Raw genomic sequence first — 16,177 nt, 5'->3', positions numbered from 1 at the left:
GATCACATGTGAGAACACCCAAGTTCAAGTAGCCAAAATTCTCCTCAAAATCTGAATCATAATTGGAAATATGATCAAAATTTGTTGAGAAATCACTATCATCATCGTGACCAAAATCTAAGAAGCAGTATAGTTGAGATGCATGATCAACTACCCTTGTAGCAATGATCTGTCTAGTCTCCAAGTCTTTGATAAAAACTGAATCAGATGTGAATTCCACAATCCTTCCTCTATCTCCATGAGTGAGCTAATAGATGGAAAGAAGATTATGAGTTAGGTGAGGTACACACAACACATCTTTGAAATATCCCTCCCCTTTATCAATAGTTCCTTTCCCAATCACATTCATGTAAGTATATTGCCCATCAAAATAGGTGGAGTATGACAAGGATCAAATGATGAAAACATAGATTGTGAAGATGACATATGATGAGAAGCCCCTGAATCTAGAAACTATCTCCCTGAATCTTGACTTGAAGTAGCTACCAAGGCTTGACCTTTTCCCATGTGATCCTTTTCTTTATCAAAATATGAATGTGAAGAAGATGATGAAGTAGTCATTCTTAATGGTAGACCAATTTGATTCTTCTTAAGAAGATTCTTGAGTTCATCTATCTCCTTATAACAATGATGTTCTTCATGTCCATTCTTCTTGCAATATGCACAAGTAAGAAATTCCTCCTTCAATGATTTACTCTTATTGTTGGAGTTGTCTTGTGGTGAGGAGGTTGAGTGTTCTTTCTCTTGATGTGAATTTTGTTGCCATGATTTTTGCTACTTGTTAGACCCTTTTCCTTGATTCCCTTTACTAGCCACCAATGCTTTGGATTTTGAAGACTTGAGAATCCCCATGCTCATCAAATTTGATTGATTTTTCATCCTCTATGGTAATTCCACAATCCTTAACCATTGACCTTAGCTCATGTGCCTTGGTGATATAGTCTTGAATTGTGTCAAACTCCTTTGGATCTAATGACATGAGATTTTCATCAAGTGCAAAACCCCTAGCTTTGTCTACTTTTGCATATATGCAAACTTATCCCATGCTTCCTTTGCTATTTTACAATTATCAATATGGAAGATAAGATCTTCATGTACATACTTCCTCAAAGTACTAATAACAACCTTATTGTTATGATTCCATTCATTTAGTTTATCGGGATCAGATGGTGCAACCATGGTTCCATCAACGTAATCAATTAAGCCTTTTTCCATCATTTTACTCCATGATCTAATTTTCCATGTAGCATAATTATGTGAAGTTAAAAGTGGAAACCTAGGAGAACCCATAATGCAAAATAAAAGAACACAAGAGAAAGAGAAGTGCAAACACTCAAGACACCCCCCCAAATCACTCAATCAAAGAACCCCCCAAAATAGATGATATTGGCACTTTATACTTAGTGCATATACAACTGCCACTTGTCAAAATGAACCAAAGAATTTTGATGGTTACAACAAAAAATATGAAACTATATCAAACTCAACAAGATAAGACACAATACCTCTCAAGGATCTAATTAATTACAAGTGCTAATAGGCCAAAATGAGACCAAAATTTGAAAGTACTATGTCTACTTATAATTTTCCCAAACTGATACCAGATATAGAAAGTAGACTAAAGATACACACTTTCAAAAAAAATAGCACCTGAATATGTGTCCATATGAGCCTGAATGAAGCATTTCAAGTTGCAAAAATTGGGATTTGCGATTTTTAGAAAAATTAGGAATAGGGATTGCAAACAACTTGCAGTAATGTGTAGATCATGAAATTCTACCCCAAAACAAAAAAAAAATTGCTCGAAAAAAGGAGTTTGTACGAGGGAGATATCGCTGTTTGAAAATCACCTCTGTAATTTTTTTTCTTGAATCGCCGTCGTCACACCTCCAAAAAAAAAGACTCTAGATTTCACTTCAGATTCTGATTTTGATGAAACAAGAGTTGATTTAGGGGTTTTTGACCTTCTGAATGTGATGCCAACATCTGATTTGCACTAGCAAGCTCCAATCTTGACCAACAAAAAAAATCTCTCCAATGGCTATGCAATGAAACTCCTATGGCTTTGATACCATGTAAGAATTTGCCTAAGGCAAGAATGAAATGCCAAGATCTAGAAGCTCAAGAAATAGCACAAGAGAGACAAGATATGATCAAATGAGAATAGATATCAGATAGTTGGATAATTGGATGGATACATCATAGAAGTGCCTTGTATATAAAGGCAACTAATATGACTAGAAGTCATGTAAAGAGATAAGCAACAACTAAGCACATGTCCACCAAGAGTGGATTATCCTCCATTATGCATGAATGTATGTGCAACAATGAGAGGATAAGAATGTAAAGGTGTATCTCATAAAGAGATGTAGTAGACAACATGTGCTCAATTGAAGTGAAAACTATTGTGTTGTCAACATGACAACTCATATGAATATGCAAACTCCTAGGTGTCTAGATGACAACTAATATGAATATGCATTATCCTAAGTAAACTTAAGTAAAGTGTAAATAGTAAATACTTATTTACACCAACAATATTCTTGCTGAAATTGATGCTTCTAAGGATTTACTTGTAGAGATTAAGCCATAATCTCTTGAGGGTTCTTGGATCCAGTCTTATAATTACGAGGACAACCCTTTCAAATGAAGAAAGTGTTTCAAGACTGGGCATGCTGCGGCTAAATGTGGGATAAAGAAAGCTAAACCAAAAAAGTATTCTTCATGGTGGAAGGGTGTTGCGTCTCATCATTACATAGTTTTTAAGGACTCTCCTCATCCAGATGGCCATGTCAATGAACCAGAGATGGCCCTTGATGACGAATCTCCTCTTGTTCCCACTATGGGTTTTTTCTCCTTGCATGTTGTTGTTCCTTCAAATGATAAAAATTAAGGCTTTATTGTTGCCCCCACTACAAGTAAATCTGTTGATTTAATTGTTGTTTCTATCTCTACTTCTCTTTCCCCTAAGGAGCACACTATCCTTGATGCTCCTGGAAGTGTTGTGACTTTTGCTTCTATCCATGCCCTTGGAGAGCCCTTGTCTCCGTCTCTATTGGTTCTAATAGATCCATGGACTTGTTGGCTTGGTAAGTTGAGGCGGTCAAGGTTAAAGAAGGATGGATTATGATCAAAAGAAAACATTCAAAGAATCCCTCTCATTTTGACATGACTCTTAGGTCCTACATGCTGGATCCAAGGAAAAATCTTAATCTTGTTGTTTTTTCCTTTGTGGGACGGTCTATTTATTGATTGTCTTATTGTTTCTTGATTGCTAGTTTATGTTTGTGGAGGAAAATTGTTGTTTGGTTCCCCTTTCTTTATCTTTGTCCCATTTTGTCCATGTTTTGTTTTTTCTTAGTGGAGCTTATTGTATATTTTGTGGTGTGGGCTTCAGGTTCTTTAGTCAAAAACCTGTCACGTATTGGGTTTTAGGGTCCCTTCACAATTTGTTGTCAATTAATCAAAAATATTGTGGCACTTGGAGTAGTAAATTAGAGGCTTGATATTGGAAAACTTAAAGGTCAAATATATTTGGGTCATTGTAAGTATTGGAATGGGTGACCTTCTAGGAAGTCTTCTTAAGCATCTACAGTCAATCTTAGTATTTGTTTTGGTAGCAACTTACTACTATTAGGTAGTTGGGATTAATGCATATTTTTAATTGAGCACTTTATCTTCAAGATTTGGTGAATATATAGTAATTTTTTTTTTTTGTAGCATCTACTAGTTAAAATGCCATTGATTAGCCAAAAGGATTCTAGACAAAGGGGCTCTATAATGAGTGAGTTAATAAGGCACAACATATGTAGAAGGTAAGGAGTAGAAAATTAGTTGAGCTTGATATTGGGCAAACTAAATGGTCAAACATGCATCTTGATATTAAGAAAACTCCATGGTTAAATATGTCCAGGTCATTGTAGTATTGGAATGGGTGACCTCCTTTGAAGTCTTGATGTTTCTTGCTCCATGATTAAATATATTTGAGATATTGTAGTATTGAGGTGGGTGACCTCCTAAGAAGTCTTGATGTTTCATCCTTAAGAGCATCACTTGATGCAATGAATGCTAAATATTCACTTTCATGGAAGATGGATTTATGTAAACCACTTCTCATGATATATGTATTAATGAGCTCGACTTGGAGAAGTATTTGGAATGGGTGATTTTTAGATGCTTCATTTTTTTTGAGTATCATCTACATCCAATGATTACCATGCAAGTTGTTCATTCTCATGAGAGATGAATTTGTGTGACTCACTCATTCTCATGAGAAATGAGTTTGTGTGAATCACTACTCAATATAGACCAATGAGCTGAGCTGTCACCTAACTTGAATACAAGAATGCTTTAAATAGACCATGATATTGATTTGAGTGAATGACAACTTATGAAATATGAATTAATTGGAATTTGGGACGGTGAATTTTTCAGCCATGTTCCATAATTGGTAGGTAAAGAGTTATTCAATATCACTGTTGAAACCAACTCTGGTTTGTATATGTGTATGACACCGAATCATAAAATGAATGGGCTCATGTATTATGTCATGATGGAGTCCAAAGCTCATCGACATGTGCTGTTCGATGGAAATAAGTGGAATGTGCTATGCTCTTGTGCCCAAAGATGAATGCACCACCTTATATGGTCTCTGTGGCACTCCCGGAATCTGTAACTCAAACAACAATAAATTCTGCAGCTCTGTACAATATAGCACTCTTCATAGATTTCTAGTCATTCTAAATTTACTATTTGTCATTCCAAGTTCACTATGTGGGTCATAACCAATGTTTCAAACAATATCAAACAATTTGCAGATCTCTTCAACTAGAGAATCAAACTTCCTACGACTAAAATTCTTCAAAAGGTAATCAACCATAAGTTTCAAACACTTTTATGTGCGATATAATTGAAATCATAGATTTTCAAATGCTTCTTGAGCTGCAATATTTCACACTAGGGACTAGGGATACTTATATGTAGGGCATGTGGAGAACTATCATTTTATAGATAATTATTTGTTTAAAAAAGTAGTATAATACAATTTAACAATTAAAGAAGGCATGAATTTATTCATCTTTTAAAGTTTTGTCAAACTTAGTTTGTCCAATATAATCCATTTTGTTAAGAGTTTTTTGTGTTTCTATCTTCTTTGTTTTCTTGATTAACTAACTACTGTTAATTTCATCATCACCATTATGTGCGCGCGTACGTGCACAGACACACACACACACATGCGCGCGCGCGCACGCACACACACACACACACACATGCACGCATGTGCATGTGCACACACATCTATATGCTTTATGCTTATATTCCATACACATGACTTTCTTGAATGTTATAGAGTTCAATAGTTCCATAATAGTTGCACATGTGTTCTAGATTAAGCCGCAATCTCCTTCCTGCAACCACCTAATTGAATCACTTTATTTGTGTCCAATTCGAATTTGACTTATGAATCTTCCCCTTCAATTCTAAGAGGATTCTCTATATGAGGCTTGGTCACTTCTTGATGTCTATTGATTCCATTTCTCACATGGGGCACTCCACTTTCGCTTGCACTTTGGTTGATATTGACATCTCCAACCCCCTCCATGGGGATGTGTTTTAATGGAAGGGGATATGCCTTTGAAAAAGTTGCTCGATTATGAGGATTCCTTTTTAGATGTTTTTAGTGCTTCCTTACTAGTCTCAAACTACTCTCTTTTGCACCAAAAAGGAACCCCTACTTGATGGAAGATTGCCAAAGAGGATTGCTTGATAGTAGAGGTTCCACCTCTTTTGAAGATATACCTTGTTCAATGATGATGATGTGAGTCCTACTTCAAGTATGGAAATTTCATGTCCTTGGACCTCTACTATGGATCCACACATATTTGACTCCTACTTTGATTGCATCTAGTCATATTCAAACTCCTCATGTTGTTGATATAGTATTACACTTGGTCACCTCCTTGTCCTTCCTTCTAATGTTGTTGACCCCCAAAGATATGATCATTTCTTCTCTCCAATTGTAACAAATTTCAAATGATAGTATCACTTTCTATGTAATTTTTAAGAGGAGGGAAGCTCCTTCATTCTCCCCTCCTTCTCTTTCATGTGTTGTGAATGAGAAGCCCAAACTAAAGGGTTGGGACCCTTCTTTCTTCCTAGATTCTTCGATCAAAATTTTTCTAGTCACTAGGTATTTGCTTTCTTTCCCAATCTCTCATCTTGTGAGGTTCACTACTTTATCCTTAACTATTGACATATAATAGGTTTAGACTTTTCCCTTTCTTATCTATTCAAAACAATTAGTGTCAAAGTTTTTATAATTATGAAGATAAAAATAATAATATGAAAATATAACTAATATCACAAAGGAATAAAGCACACATTAGAAAATAGAAGACGGGGATTTAATGTGGTTCACCCAATCCCTAGGTTTCATCGACCAAATAAGTCCAATATTATTATCCACTAATTTCAACCTGAATACGATTTGTAATCCCTTGCAACTCAACACTACCGTAAGATGCTATCAAACCATCATACATCATAAAATCCCTAACCCTAAGCCATTTTATACAAGCCTTATGTTGCTTACAAAAGTAGGGCTAAAATATGTTGTCTAATGGAAAAAAAATTTATCGATGCCTTCTATAATAATACAATGATTGTTGGAAGCATGAATGTAGATGATATTCCTATGGGGGAGTATTGTAGAAACATGATTAGATCATTATCATGATGATATGTTACATTCATGACTATGTTTGTCATTGCTGTCAACATAGCAATTTTCTATGGTATTTGACAGAAGAACAATGAAAAGATCAAGTTGGTACGAATAGATTGTTGAGTACTTTCACTAGCGAGGTTAAAGGGAGATACTACTAAGTGTCTAGCATATGCAACTAACCTCAGGAAAAAAAAAGACATTAAGTCTAGAAGAAGTTATGCAAGTTTTGGTGGAGACTGTTCTGAGATAAAGTTTACAGAAGCATGTTCTAGTAAACTTGTTATATCTCTTAACAAAATTGTTATTCTGAGAAGCAAGCTTAAAGGTATGCATAATACATGTTGGTGATGATGTGGAAAAGCTCACTTGTTATAATATTACATGTATACAAAGTTATTCAAGTTACAAGGTGATTGATTAATGTTATCACTAAGTGTAACATGTTCTTAATAAGTTCCTATAATAATTAATTGAGAAGGTGTAATAGCCGACTCAAGGAATTTTTTTATGGATTTAGTATAAAGGAAGGACATTTTCCTTTGATTGTATATGATTTGTATGGACGATTTCAAGAAGCACAAAGAGTGGAATAGAAGAGAAATAATTGATATGCAAAGATAAGAAGAGTAGAGTGAACTTGGAAAGAATTTGGTTGCTGAAGTTTTATTTAGTGATCTAAAGTTTGATACTTGGATCTGAGGTTCATGACCTTGTCTATAGGGTTTGATAGTGATTGGTCTGGTTGGCAAGATAGAGGAAAGATGATAAAGCACAAAATGAACAATCATTCCACAAGGAATAGTTGAGAGATTAGTTAGACAGTGAGTTTAGTGGTCTTGCCCAAGAAGCTGTTTGGATAGTGGGCCCTTTTGTCTTCTACAACTCCTAACAGGATTGGGATAGATCCTAACAGGGTTGGAATCTCCTCATAGGGATTCAAAGTCTCCTAGCAGGGACTATTATATACTAAATGTGTTTATAGACTCTTAACAGGGTCCATCCTCTAATAGGGAATATGCATATTAGTATATCTTTGTGGGCATCATTCCCACTGGGGTTTTCCCTCTGATCAATGGTTTCCCTAGTTAACAAATTTGGTGTAATTGTGTATGTACATCTTGTTATGGTTACTATTTACTTTGGTTGAATGCTTAAGATTAATTAAGGTTGATAAATGTTTTAATTGGATAATTGATTCACTCCCCCTCTCAGTTATCTTGGTGAACTATTATTTCTAACAATTGGTATCAAAGCATTCTTTGGTTCTACTTGAGATATCATACATAGTTCTTCATTGATTCTGCTTCTTCTCATTACACCTTTATCTTTGATGTTGATGATCTACTCTAGTGGGTGATTCTTTGTCATATTCTTATTCTTGAATATCTTGAACTTGTCAAATGCCTCAGGTTTTCCTTTAATAGATGACAAGGACATGGTATGCAGATTGAAGAAAACATTGTATGGCTTAAAGCAAGCACCCATAACCTAGTATGCAAGGTTGGACAAGCATTTGACAAAACTTAGATTTAGCAAAGGCATGGAAGACAATAATATATATTGGAAAGAAATAGATGATGGATTGATGATTTTGGTAATATTTGTTGATGATATCATATTTGGAGGAGATGATAATGAAAGTGACAAGTTTGCAGAAGAAATGAAGAAGGAATTTGAAATGAGTGTGATAGGAGAGATGAAATACTTCCTAGGATTACAGATTGTGCTAGATAAAGAAGGAATCTTTATTTCTTAGACTAAGTATTTGAAAGGTCTACTAAAAAGGTTTGGTTTGGAAACATGTAAACTAGTTGGAACACCTATGGCAACTAGACACAAGTTATCTACAAAGGATGAAACACCTATTGTTGAGTAGAAGAAGTAGAGATCTATGATCGGAGGATTGAAATATCTAACTCACACAAGGCCAAATATAGCAAATGTAGTTGGAATTGTTGCAATATTTCAAGTTGATCCCAGAGAAGCACACTATGCAACAGTTAAAAGGATATTTAGATATCTGAAGGGAACTCTAGATTTCAGATTTTACTAAGACAAATCTAATAATTTCACTTTATATGCTTATGCTGATTGGGTAGGCAATATAGATGATAGAAAGAGCACCAGTGGTGGAGCATTTTTTCTTGCAAGAAGATTACTTTCCTGGTTGAGCAAGAAGCAATATTGTATCTCACTGAGTACAATAGAGGTAAAATATGTTGTAGTAGAAAACAATTGTAATCAAGCTGTTTGGATGAAGCAGATTCTAAAGGATATAAGTATAGAATTTAGTGAACCTATTTTTATACATTGTGATAACACAAGTACATTGAATATGTCAAAGGATCCAATATTGCATTCTAAGACTAAACACATTTCTATCAAGTACCACATGTTGAAAGAGAAGGTTACAGGAAAGGAAATTAGATTGGAGTATGTAAGCACCAAAGAGCATATTGTAGATACTTTCACCAAGCCTCTTCCCAAAGAGACTTTTGAGTATTTTTGAGATTTGCTAGGGGTTATGCCCCTACCTGCATTAGAGTAGATGATGTAAGAGTGCATTAGTCCAGTGTTACAAAGCACTATTGTTTGTCTAGACTGAATGTTGATGCTTCCTATATGGGGGAGTATCTGTGATGGACAAAGTCATCTAGGACTCTTGATGGATGTTTCTTTGAATAGTGTCTATGGACACTTGAGCAAGTCAGAGACAGTTATTGCAGAGATAGATGGTTGCTGAAACCTTTTTGACATTGATGTCAATGGGGGAGAGATTACAACATGAAAAATAGTTTGATATAGAGTACATTGAAGGGAGAGATTACAACATGAAGTACAATTTGATATAAAGTACATTTAGGTATATCAATGGGGGATAATGATTGATGAAGATGATTTGAAAAGAAAGGATAACAATCTTTTACAGTTGGTATTCTTAGAACTAGATGTTTTTCATCTATGTTGCCATCAATGCCAAACGGGAAGATTTTTGGAAGCATGAATGTTGATGATATTCGTATGGGGGAGTATTGTAGAAACATTATTAGATCATTATCATGATGATATGTTACATTCATGACTATGTTTGTCATTGATGTCAACATAGCAGTTTTCTATGGTATTTGATAGAAGAACAACAAAAAGATTGTTGAGTGATTTCACTAGCGAGGTTAAAGGGATAAACTACTAAGTGTAAAGCATATGAAACTAACCTCAGAAGAAAAATATATTAAGTGTAGAAGAAGTTATGCAAGTTTTGGTGAAGGCTATTCTAAGATAAAGTTTACATAAGCATGTTCTGGTAAATGTGTTATATCTCTTAGCAAAATTGTTATTCTAAGAAGCAAGATCAAAGGCATGCAAAAGACGTGTTGCTGATGACGTGGCTAAGCTCACTCATCATAATATTACATGTACAGAAAGCTATTCAATTTACAAGGTGACTAATTAATGTTATCACTAAGTGTAACATGTTCTTAATAAGGTCCTTTAATAATTAATTGAAAAGGTGTAATAGCAAACTTAGGGAATTGTTTTATGGATTCACTATAAAAGAAGGACATTTTTCTTTGATTGTATATGATTTGTATGGATGATTGCAAGAAGCAAAAAGAGTGGAATAGAAGAGAAACAGTTGATATGCAAAGATAAGAAGAGCAGAGCAAAGTTGGAGAGAACCTTGTTGTTGAGGTTTTATTTAGTGATTTGAAGTTTGATACTTGGATCCAAGGTTTGTGACCTAGTGTACAAGGTCTAACAGTGATTGGTCCAATTGATAGGATAGAGGAAAGAGGATAAAGTATAATACAAACAATTATTCTACAAGGAATAGTTGAGAGATCAATTGGACAGTGAGTTCAACGGTCTTGCCCCATAAGCTATTTGGATTGTGGGTCCTTCTATCTTCTACAACTCCTAACAGAGATTTAAAGTCTCCCAATAGGGACTCTTATGTATTGAATGTGCTTATAGACTCCTAACAAGGTCCATCCTCTAACAAGGAATATATATTAGTATATCTTTGTGGGCATCATTCCCACTGGGGTTTTCCCTCTGATCAAGGGTTTTCCTAGTTAACAAATCTGGTGTAATTGTGTATGTACATCTTGTTATGGTTACTGTTTACTTTGGTTGAATGGTTAAGATTAGTTAAGGTTGATAACCATTTTAATTGGATAACTGATTCACCCCCTAGTTATCTTGGTGGACTATTATTTCTAACAGTCTAATGGAAAAAATAACTGTTGACGCCTTCTATAATAATAAAGTCATTTGGGACCACACCTGAGGCTTTTCCCTAGGACCCAACAAGGGGTGATGCCCCTTGACCCCATCATGGGGGTGCTGCCCCCAAACCCCCATAGGAAAAATATAGGGGAAACTATGCCAAAGAAAGTGAGAACAAATTAACTTCTTAGTCTGATTAGGATCCACATAACAAGAAGAGTGTTGAGTATTTTTTAGTGGAGACCAAGGAGGTAGATAATTGTAGAATGGAAAAGATCTCTAGAAAAATGTTTAGGATTTGGAAGCTACAATTGAATGATCTCCTAATTAAAAATATTGCTTAATTGTGTTAGTGGGAAAGTAAAAAAAGTCTAAATTTTGTCTAAAGAGTATAAAGATGTTTTGGACAAAAAGGTTGTTATAACCATTGTCTTCTCTCTATATAATATCATTTTTTTTAATGTTGCAATGGAGAAGAAAAAAATATTTATGAGATTGATTGCTTGACATGTACTAGAGGGATTTCACAACTACTAGTCATTTTCTTTCTATGAAGAAATTGTTTAATTTGAAGATGGTAATAAATTTTCCATCCACTTGAATGAATTTAACTTCCTATTTAGCCAATTTACTTTCATTTACATTATTTTTCAAGAAAAAATTAGAACCATCTTACTTTTGTATCCTCTTCGTAACAATTAAGAAGAAATTATCACAACAGTAACTTGTTATCTGAAAATAAATTATTTGATAAAAAAAAGAAAGAATATTGAAGTTTGATGACATTGATGCGATTCATCTTTGTGAAAACACAAGAATAAAACATCAAGGTACTTTTTTGCAAGGCTTTAACATTTAGAAATAGTGGGAGACCCCAAGAAAGAAGAAGGAATAACCATAAAAAAATATTAAACCAACAAAAGATCTAAATCTAGAAACATATATACATGTTGTTGGGATTATGGTTTGTTTTTAAAACTATAAATAAAGTAACTTTGGTAATGTTTATCTTGATGATAATGGATTTTGTACAATCTTAGCAAATGATATGTTTATGTGAAATTTAAAAATGGAAAGAGTTAACTACTAGGAAGTGTTAGACACATTCTTCAAATGAACAAAAGATCTTGATATCTACATGACATTTGAATGCTCAAGATGTAAGGAAACTTGCAACAAAACCACTTCCACATAACCCATAATAGATCTGAAAAAAATATGCAATTGAAATTCACATGCAAGCGAATAGATAACATACCCACAAAAATATGACACAAGATATACCCTGGGAAACCCTTATTAAGGGAAAAACACAACCACTAGAAACATCCATCATCATGTCTTATTCAATAAAAATACCATTGCAATACAACCATGCAAGCCTTCAAAGCCATAGCCACAACTAGGCAATCCATATGAACAAGCATGAATCCATACATCCCATGCCATGCTTCCAACCTTCACAAATGCTCCCTTGGCTAACCTATCAAGCCTTGTCTTGCTCAACTCTTGCCTTTTTGCCTTTTCTTGTCTCTACAACTACCCTTGTGGATATATATATATATAGTAGCAAGTACCACAAAACCACCAAGTGGTATTACATAAACCATATGCTACCTAACCCATTGACCTCACATTTAATATTGGACATCTAATTCTTTTTTCCCAATATTAAATAATTACATCAAATATTATCACAATGTTAGAATACATCTTTTCAAATATATCCCATAGGAATATTTACATGTTGCACGACCATCTAGATGCTTCTAGATACAAAATCACATAATAAAATAAAATAATACAATATAACAATATTATGCAATGTGTGCAACACACAATCTCAACAATCTCCCACTTGTTGTATACATTGCATAGGCTCAACCTGTAGCCACATAAATGAACAAGGAAACAATCCTTCCTAGCGCATCCATCATCATGGATCAAATTACACCATGTTTTCCATCCTAGTACCCTCACCAAAATCAAAATATCTAGCCTCTCGAACATGAATGATGCCACCTCCTATTATGCCACAACCATTAGACATACATAAAAGCCATCTAAAGAGAAAGCCACCCAACCTGTCACATTAGAAGATCATAAAATCTTGTACCAACTGAAATACCAAGCACAAAAAAATTGATCCAAATGTAATCATATATTCGTAGTTATCAAAAATCCATAGCTGAAATAACATCCACAACAAGTGCTAACCCATATAACTATCCATACGTCAAAAGGTACACCTAGTGAATCTCACATCATCAACATATCCAATTTGTAACTTGCAACAATAAGCCTCAAGAGAAATATATGCCACATATATACCAAGAAGCTCCCACTACAAAAGATAATGTTGAATCTATAACCAATCCACTCACAACATCTCAAAGAAGTGAATCCATGTAGTGTCAAGGACATCCACAATATATAAACCCATAACATGCAAGAACAACTCTCATAACAAGTCTCCAACACTCTCCCAAGTTCTCCGCAACAAACAAAGGAAAGAGATAAATGAATAACCATGCCATTTCTCACATTACATACATGAACACAAACCAATGATCAAAATCTCCAACCAATATCAAACCCAATGTAAGTGAAACTAAACATCCAGGAAGATAACCAAGACCAAAAATAAACCATGCAAATAATAACTTGCGTCATGTCCTTCTACACACACCTCTAGATGTAAACTGTGCAAGTATGATCTCCTCCATAAAACCCCAACCAAGAAGCCACAACAACACCCAAACTATACCATATAACTAATCATGGATGTAAGCCTCTCACAAGAAGATCAAACTCGTAAACCATTCCTAAACCAAGGAATAACCATTCATAATCCAATGAATATTCCCAATATAAAACCATCTCCCAAACTCAACTAGCATAACAAAAAATCATAAGCACAAGGAGAACAAAATGTTGCATCATAGAGGTTAACTAGGATAATTTTGGAGAGGTCTCACAATGTGGTTTCAATCTTGACTTGGAAAAATAATTTTGATCTTGAGGTTGTTAATAATAAGGCTCATCCTTTCAGTTAAATTTTGAAAGAGAAGTGACAAGTAAAGAGAATTTCATATAGTCATCTGGTGATATTTGGTTGTGATGCTAAAGTTAACATTCAAAAATGAAGAAGGAAAAAAACTTGAAAAATGATGTGGAAGTGGTATATCTTTGTCAAATAAAAGATGAGAAATATGCTCATATGGTGTGGAATCCCACTTTGAAACAAGTTACCAGAATCTAAGAAGTAAGTTTAAAAAATAAAACTATACCATGTTTACTAGAGTAAGGGATGTCAAACACAAACTATGTGCCTATGAAAAACATCATTAGCATGAGTAATGTGTATAAGACAAAGATACATCTATAGTTGTAGCATACACACTAGTTCCAACCACAAGAAACACCCACAAAGCTGCCATCTTATTTAGATTCTTTGTCTCTACCAAATTTAAGGCAGTCATTGTAGTCACATTACCAACCATCCCAATCTCAATATCTGTTGTCTAATACAAATGACAACCCCTCAAATTACAATAATGATACAAACATTTCCTCTATTGAAAAATAATAGGTAGTACTATTTTGAAAAATAGATAAAATATTTCATTTATTTCAATGTATTTTAATAATAGGTAGTACTATTTTGAAAAATAGATAAAATATTTCATTTATTTCAATGTATTTTAATAGTACATTTGATAGGTATTTAGAATGAGGTGGATATGTCCAAAAGAAGTCAAACAATTTAACTATAAAAAGTTTCCTCTCTAATAGTTGACCCTAAAAAATGTAATACATTTATTAATAATGTAATTATTACATTGTTCCTACAAATGTACTCTCAAAACCTACAATTCATCTTTTAAGAAACCCCCATTCAGGTTTACATCATACTTTAGTTTGAAATCAATTTGTTTACACATATTTCTAATAATATTCACCAAAGAAAAAAATCTTGAATCAAGTGGAGTTCCATCAAGTTGTCTCATAACCCTCATGAAGGTGTAGCCTCTATATTGAGATTCTTGAGTCTCCCTCCATCACTCTCAAATCATAGCCTCATAAACCACTCAACAACTATCCATTTTGAACTCTACACAAAAACCCTCACCTGCATGTACAAGTTAAACTTCACAATACATGTATCATCAAATATGTCAATAATAAGAATAAACAAGAAACCAAAAAATAAAAATAAAAAATTTGTCAAGAAAATCATCATCTCAAAGTGAGAAGCTAACTTGAGATGATCTCACCCTCATGCCACTGTCCTCCAAAACATGAAGTCTCAGAGTACCAAAATATTTTACCATTATCACCCAAAGATTGATTAATGTCATTCTCATCATTTGTTGAATTTTTATCATAAATTTTAGCAACACCGCCTTTATTAAATTACTTGTTCAATTTTCCCTTGTTCAAACAACACGTTTGAAGAAGCACTATAATTTATATTTTCAATCATAGAAATATTTCTTCACTCTTCTCTCCTTGTCATACTTTGAAAACCAAAATGTTAACTTTCCTAATTGTAATTTGAGTCTAATAAAGAACTATGCCACTATTCCATGCTGATCATATCTCTATAGCACTGTTGTGAACCCTAATCTAGTAGGTCAATGGCCTCTACACTAAATTTTCCTTTTTAACTAGAATGATCACAAAAATTTTCTAAATACTTCTACAAAAATATTTCAATTTATTCTAGAACTTGCACGCTAGGGATAGTAGTGCACACAATTGAGTATGGAATAAATATTTCATGACATGCTGAAGCGATTAAAAAAAAACATTGACAATAGTATCTAGGAACAAGAAAATTTTGGTTTCGATCTCCTTATCTTTTCTTCATTCTAAATCTATTTCATGTGTTTATGGAATAAAGATATTGCCACTCACTACAATTCCAAACATCACATAGTATAACCATCTTTAGAGTGCCATGCAAAAATGAAACAATTATCATCTAAAATATTATGTGCATCTCATCATGGCTCTGATACTAGTTGCTATAAAAAATAGATAAAATATTTCATTAATTTCAATGTATTATGATATCACATTTGATAGGTATTTATAAAGTGGGGTAGATGTCACCAAAAAGTTAAGCAACTTAACTGTACAAAACTGCCTCTCTAATTGTTTACCCTAAACAATGTAATACATTTATTAATAATGCAATACATTATACTAACAAGC

Source organism: Cupressus sempervirens, chromosome 10 (genome assembly GCF_028749045.1).
Source record: "Cupressus sempervirens isolate cs-2001-9-10 chromosome 10, ASM2874904v1, whole genome shotgun sequence".
Taxonomy (NCBI): Eukaryota; Viridiplantae; Streptophyta; class Pinopsida; order Cupressales; family Cupressaceae; genus Cupressus; species Cupressus sempervirens.
The sequence above is the reverse complement of the archived record's forward strand: the minus strand, read 5'-3'. Positions refer to the sequence as shown.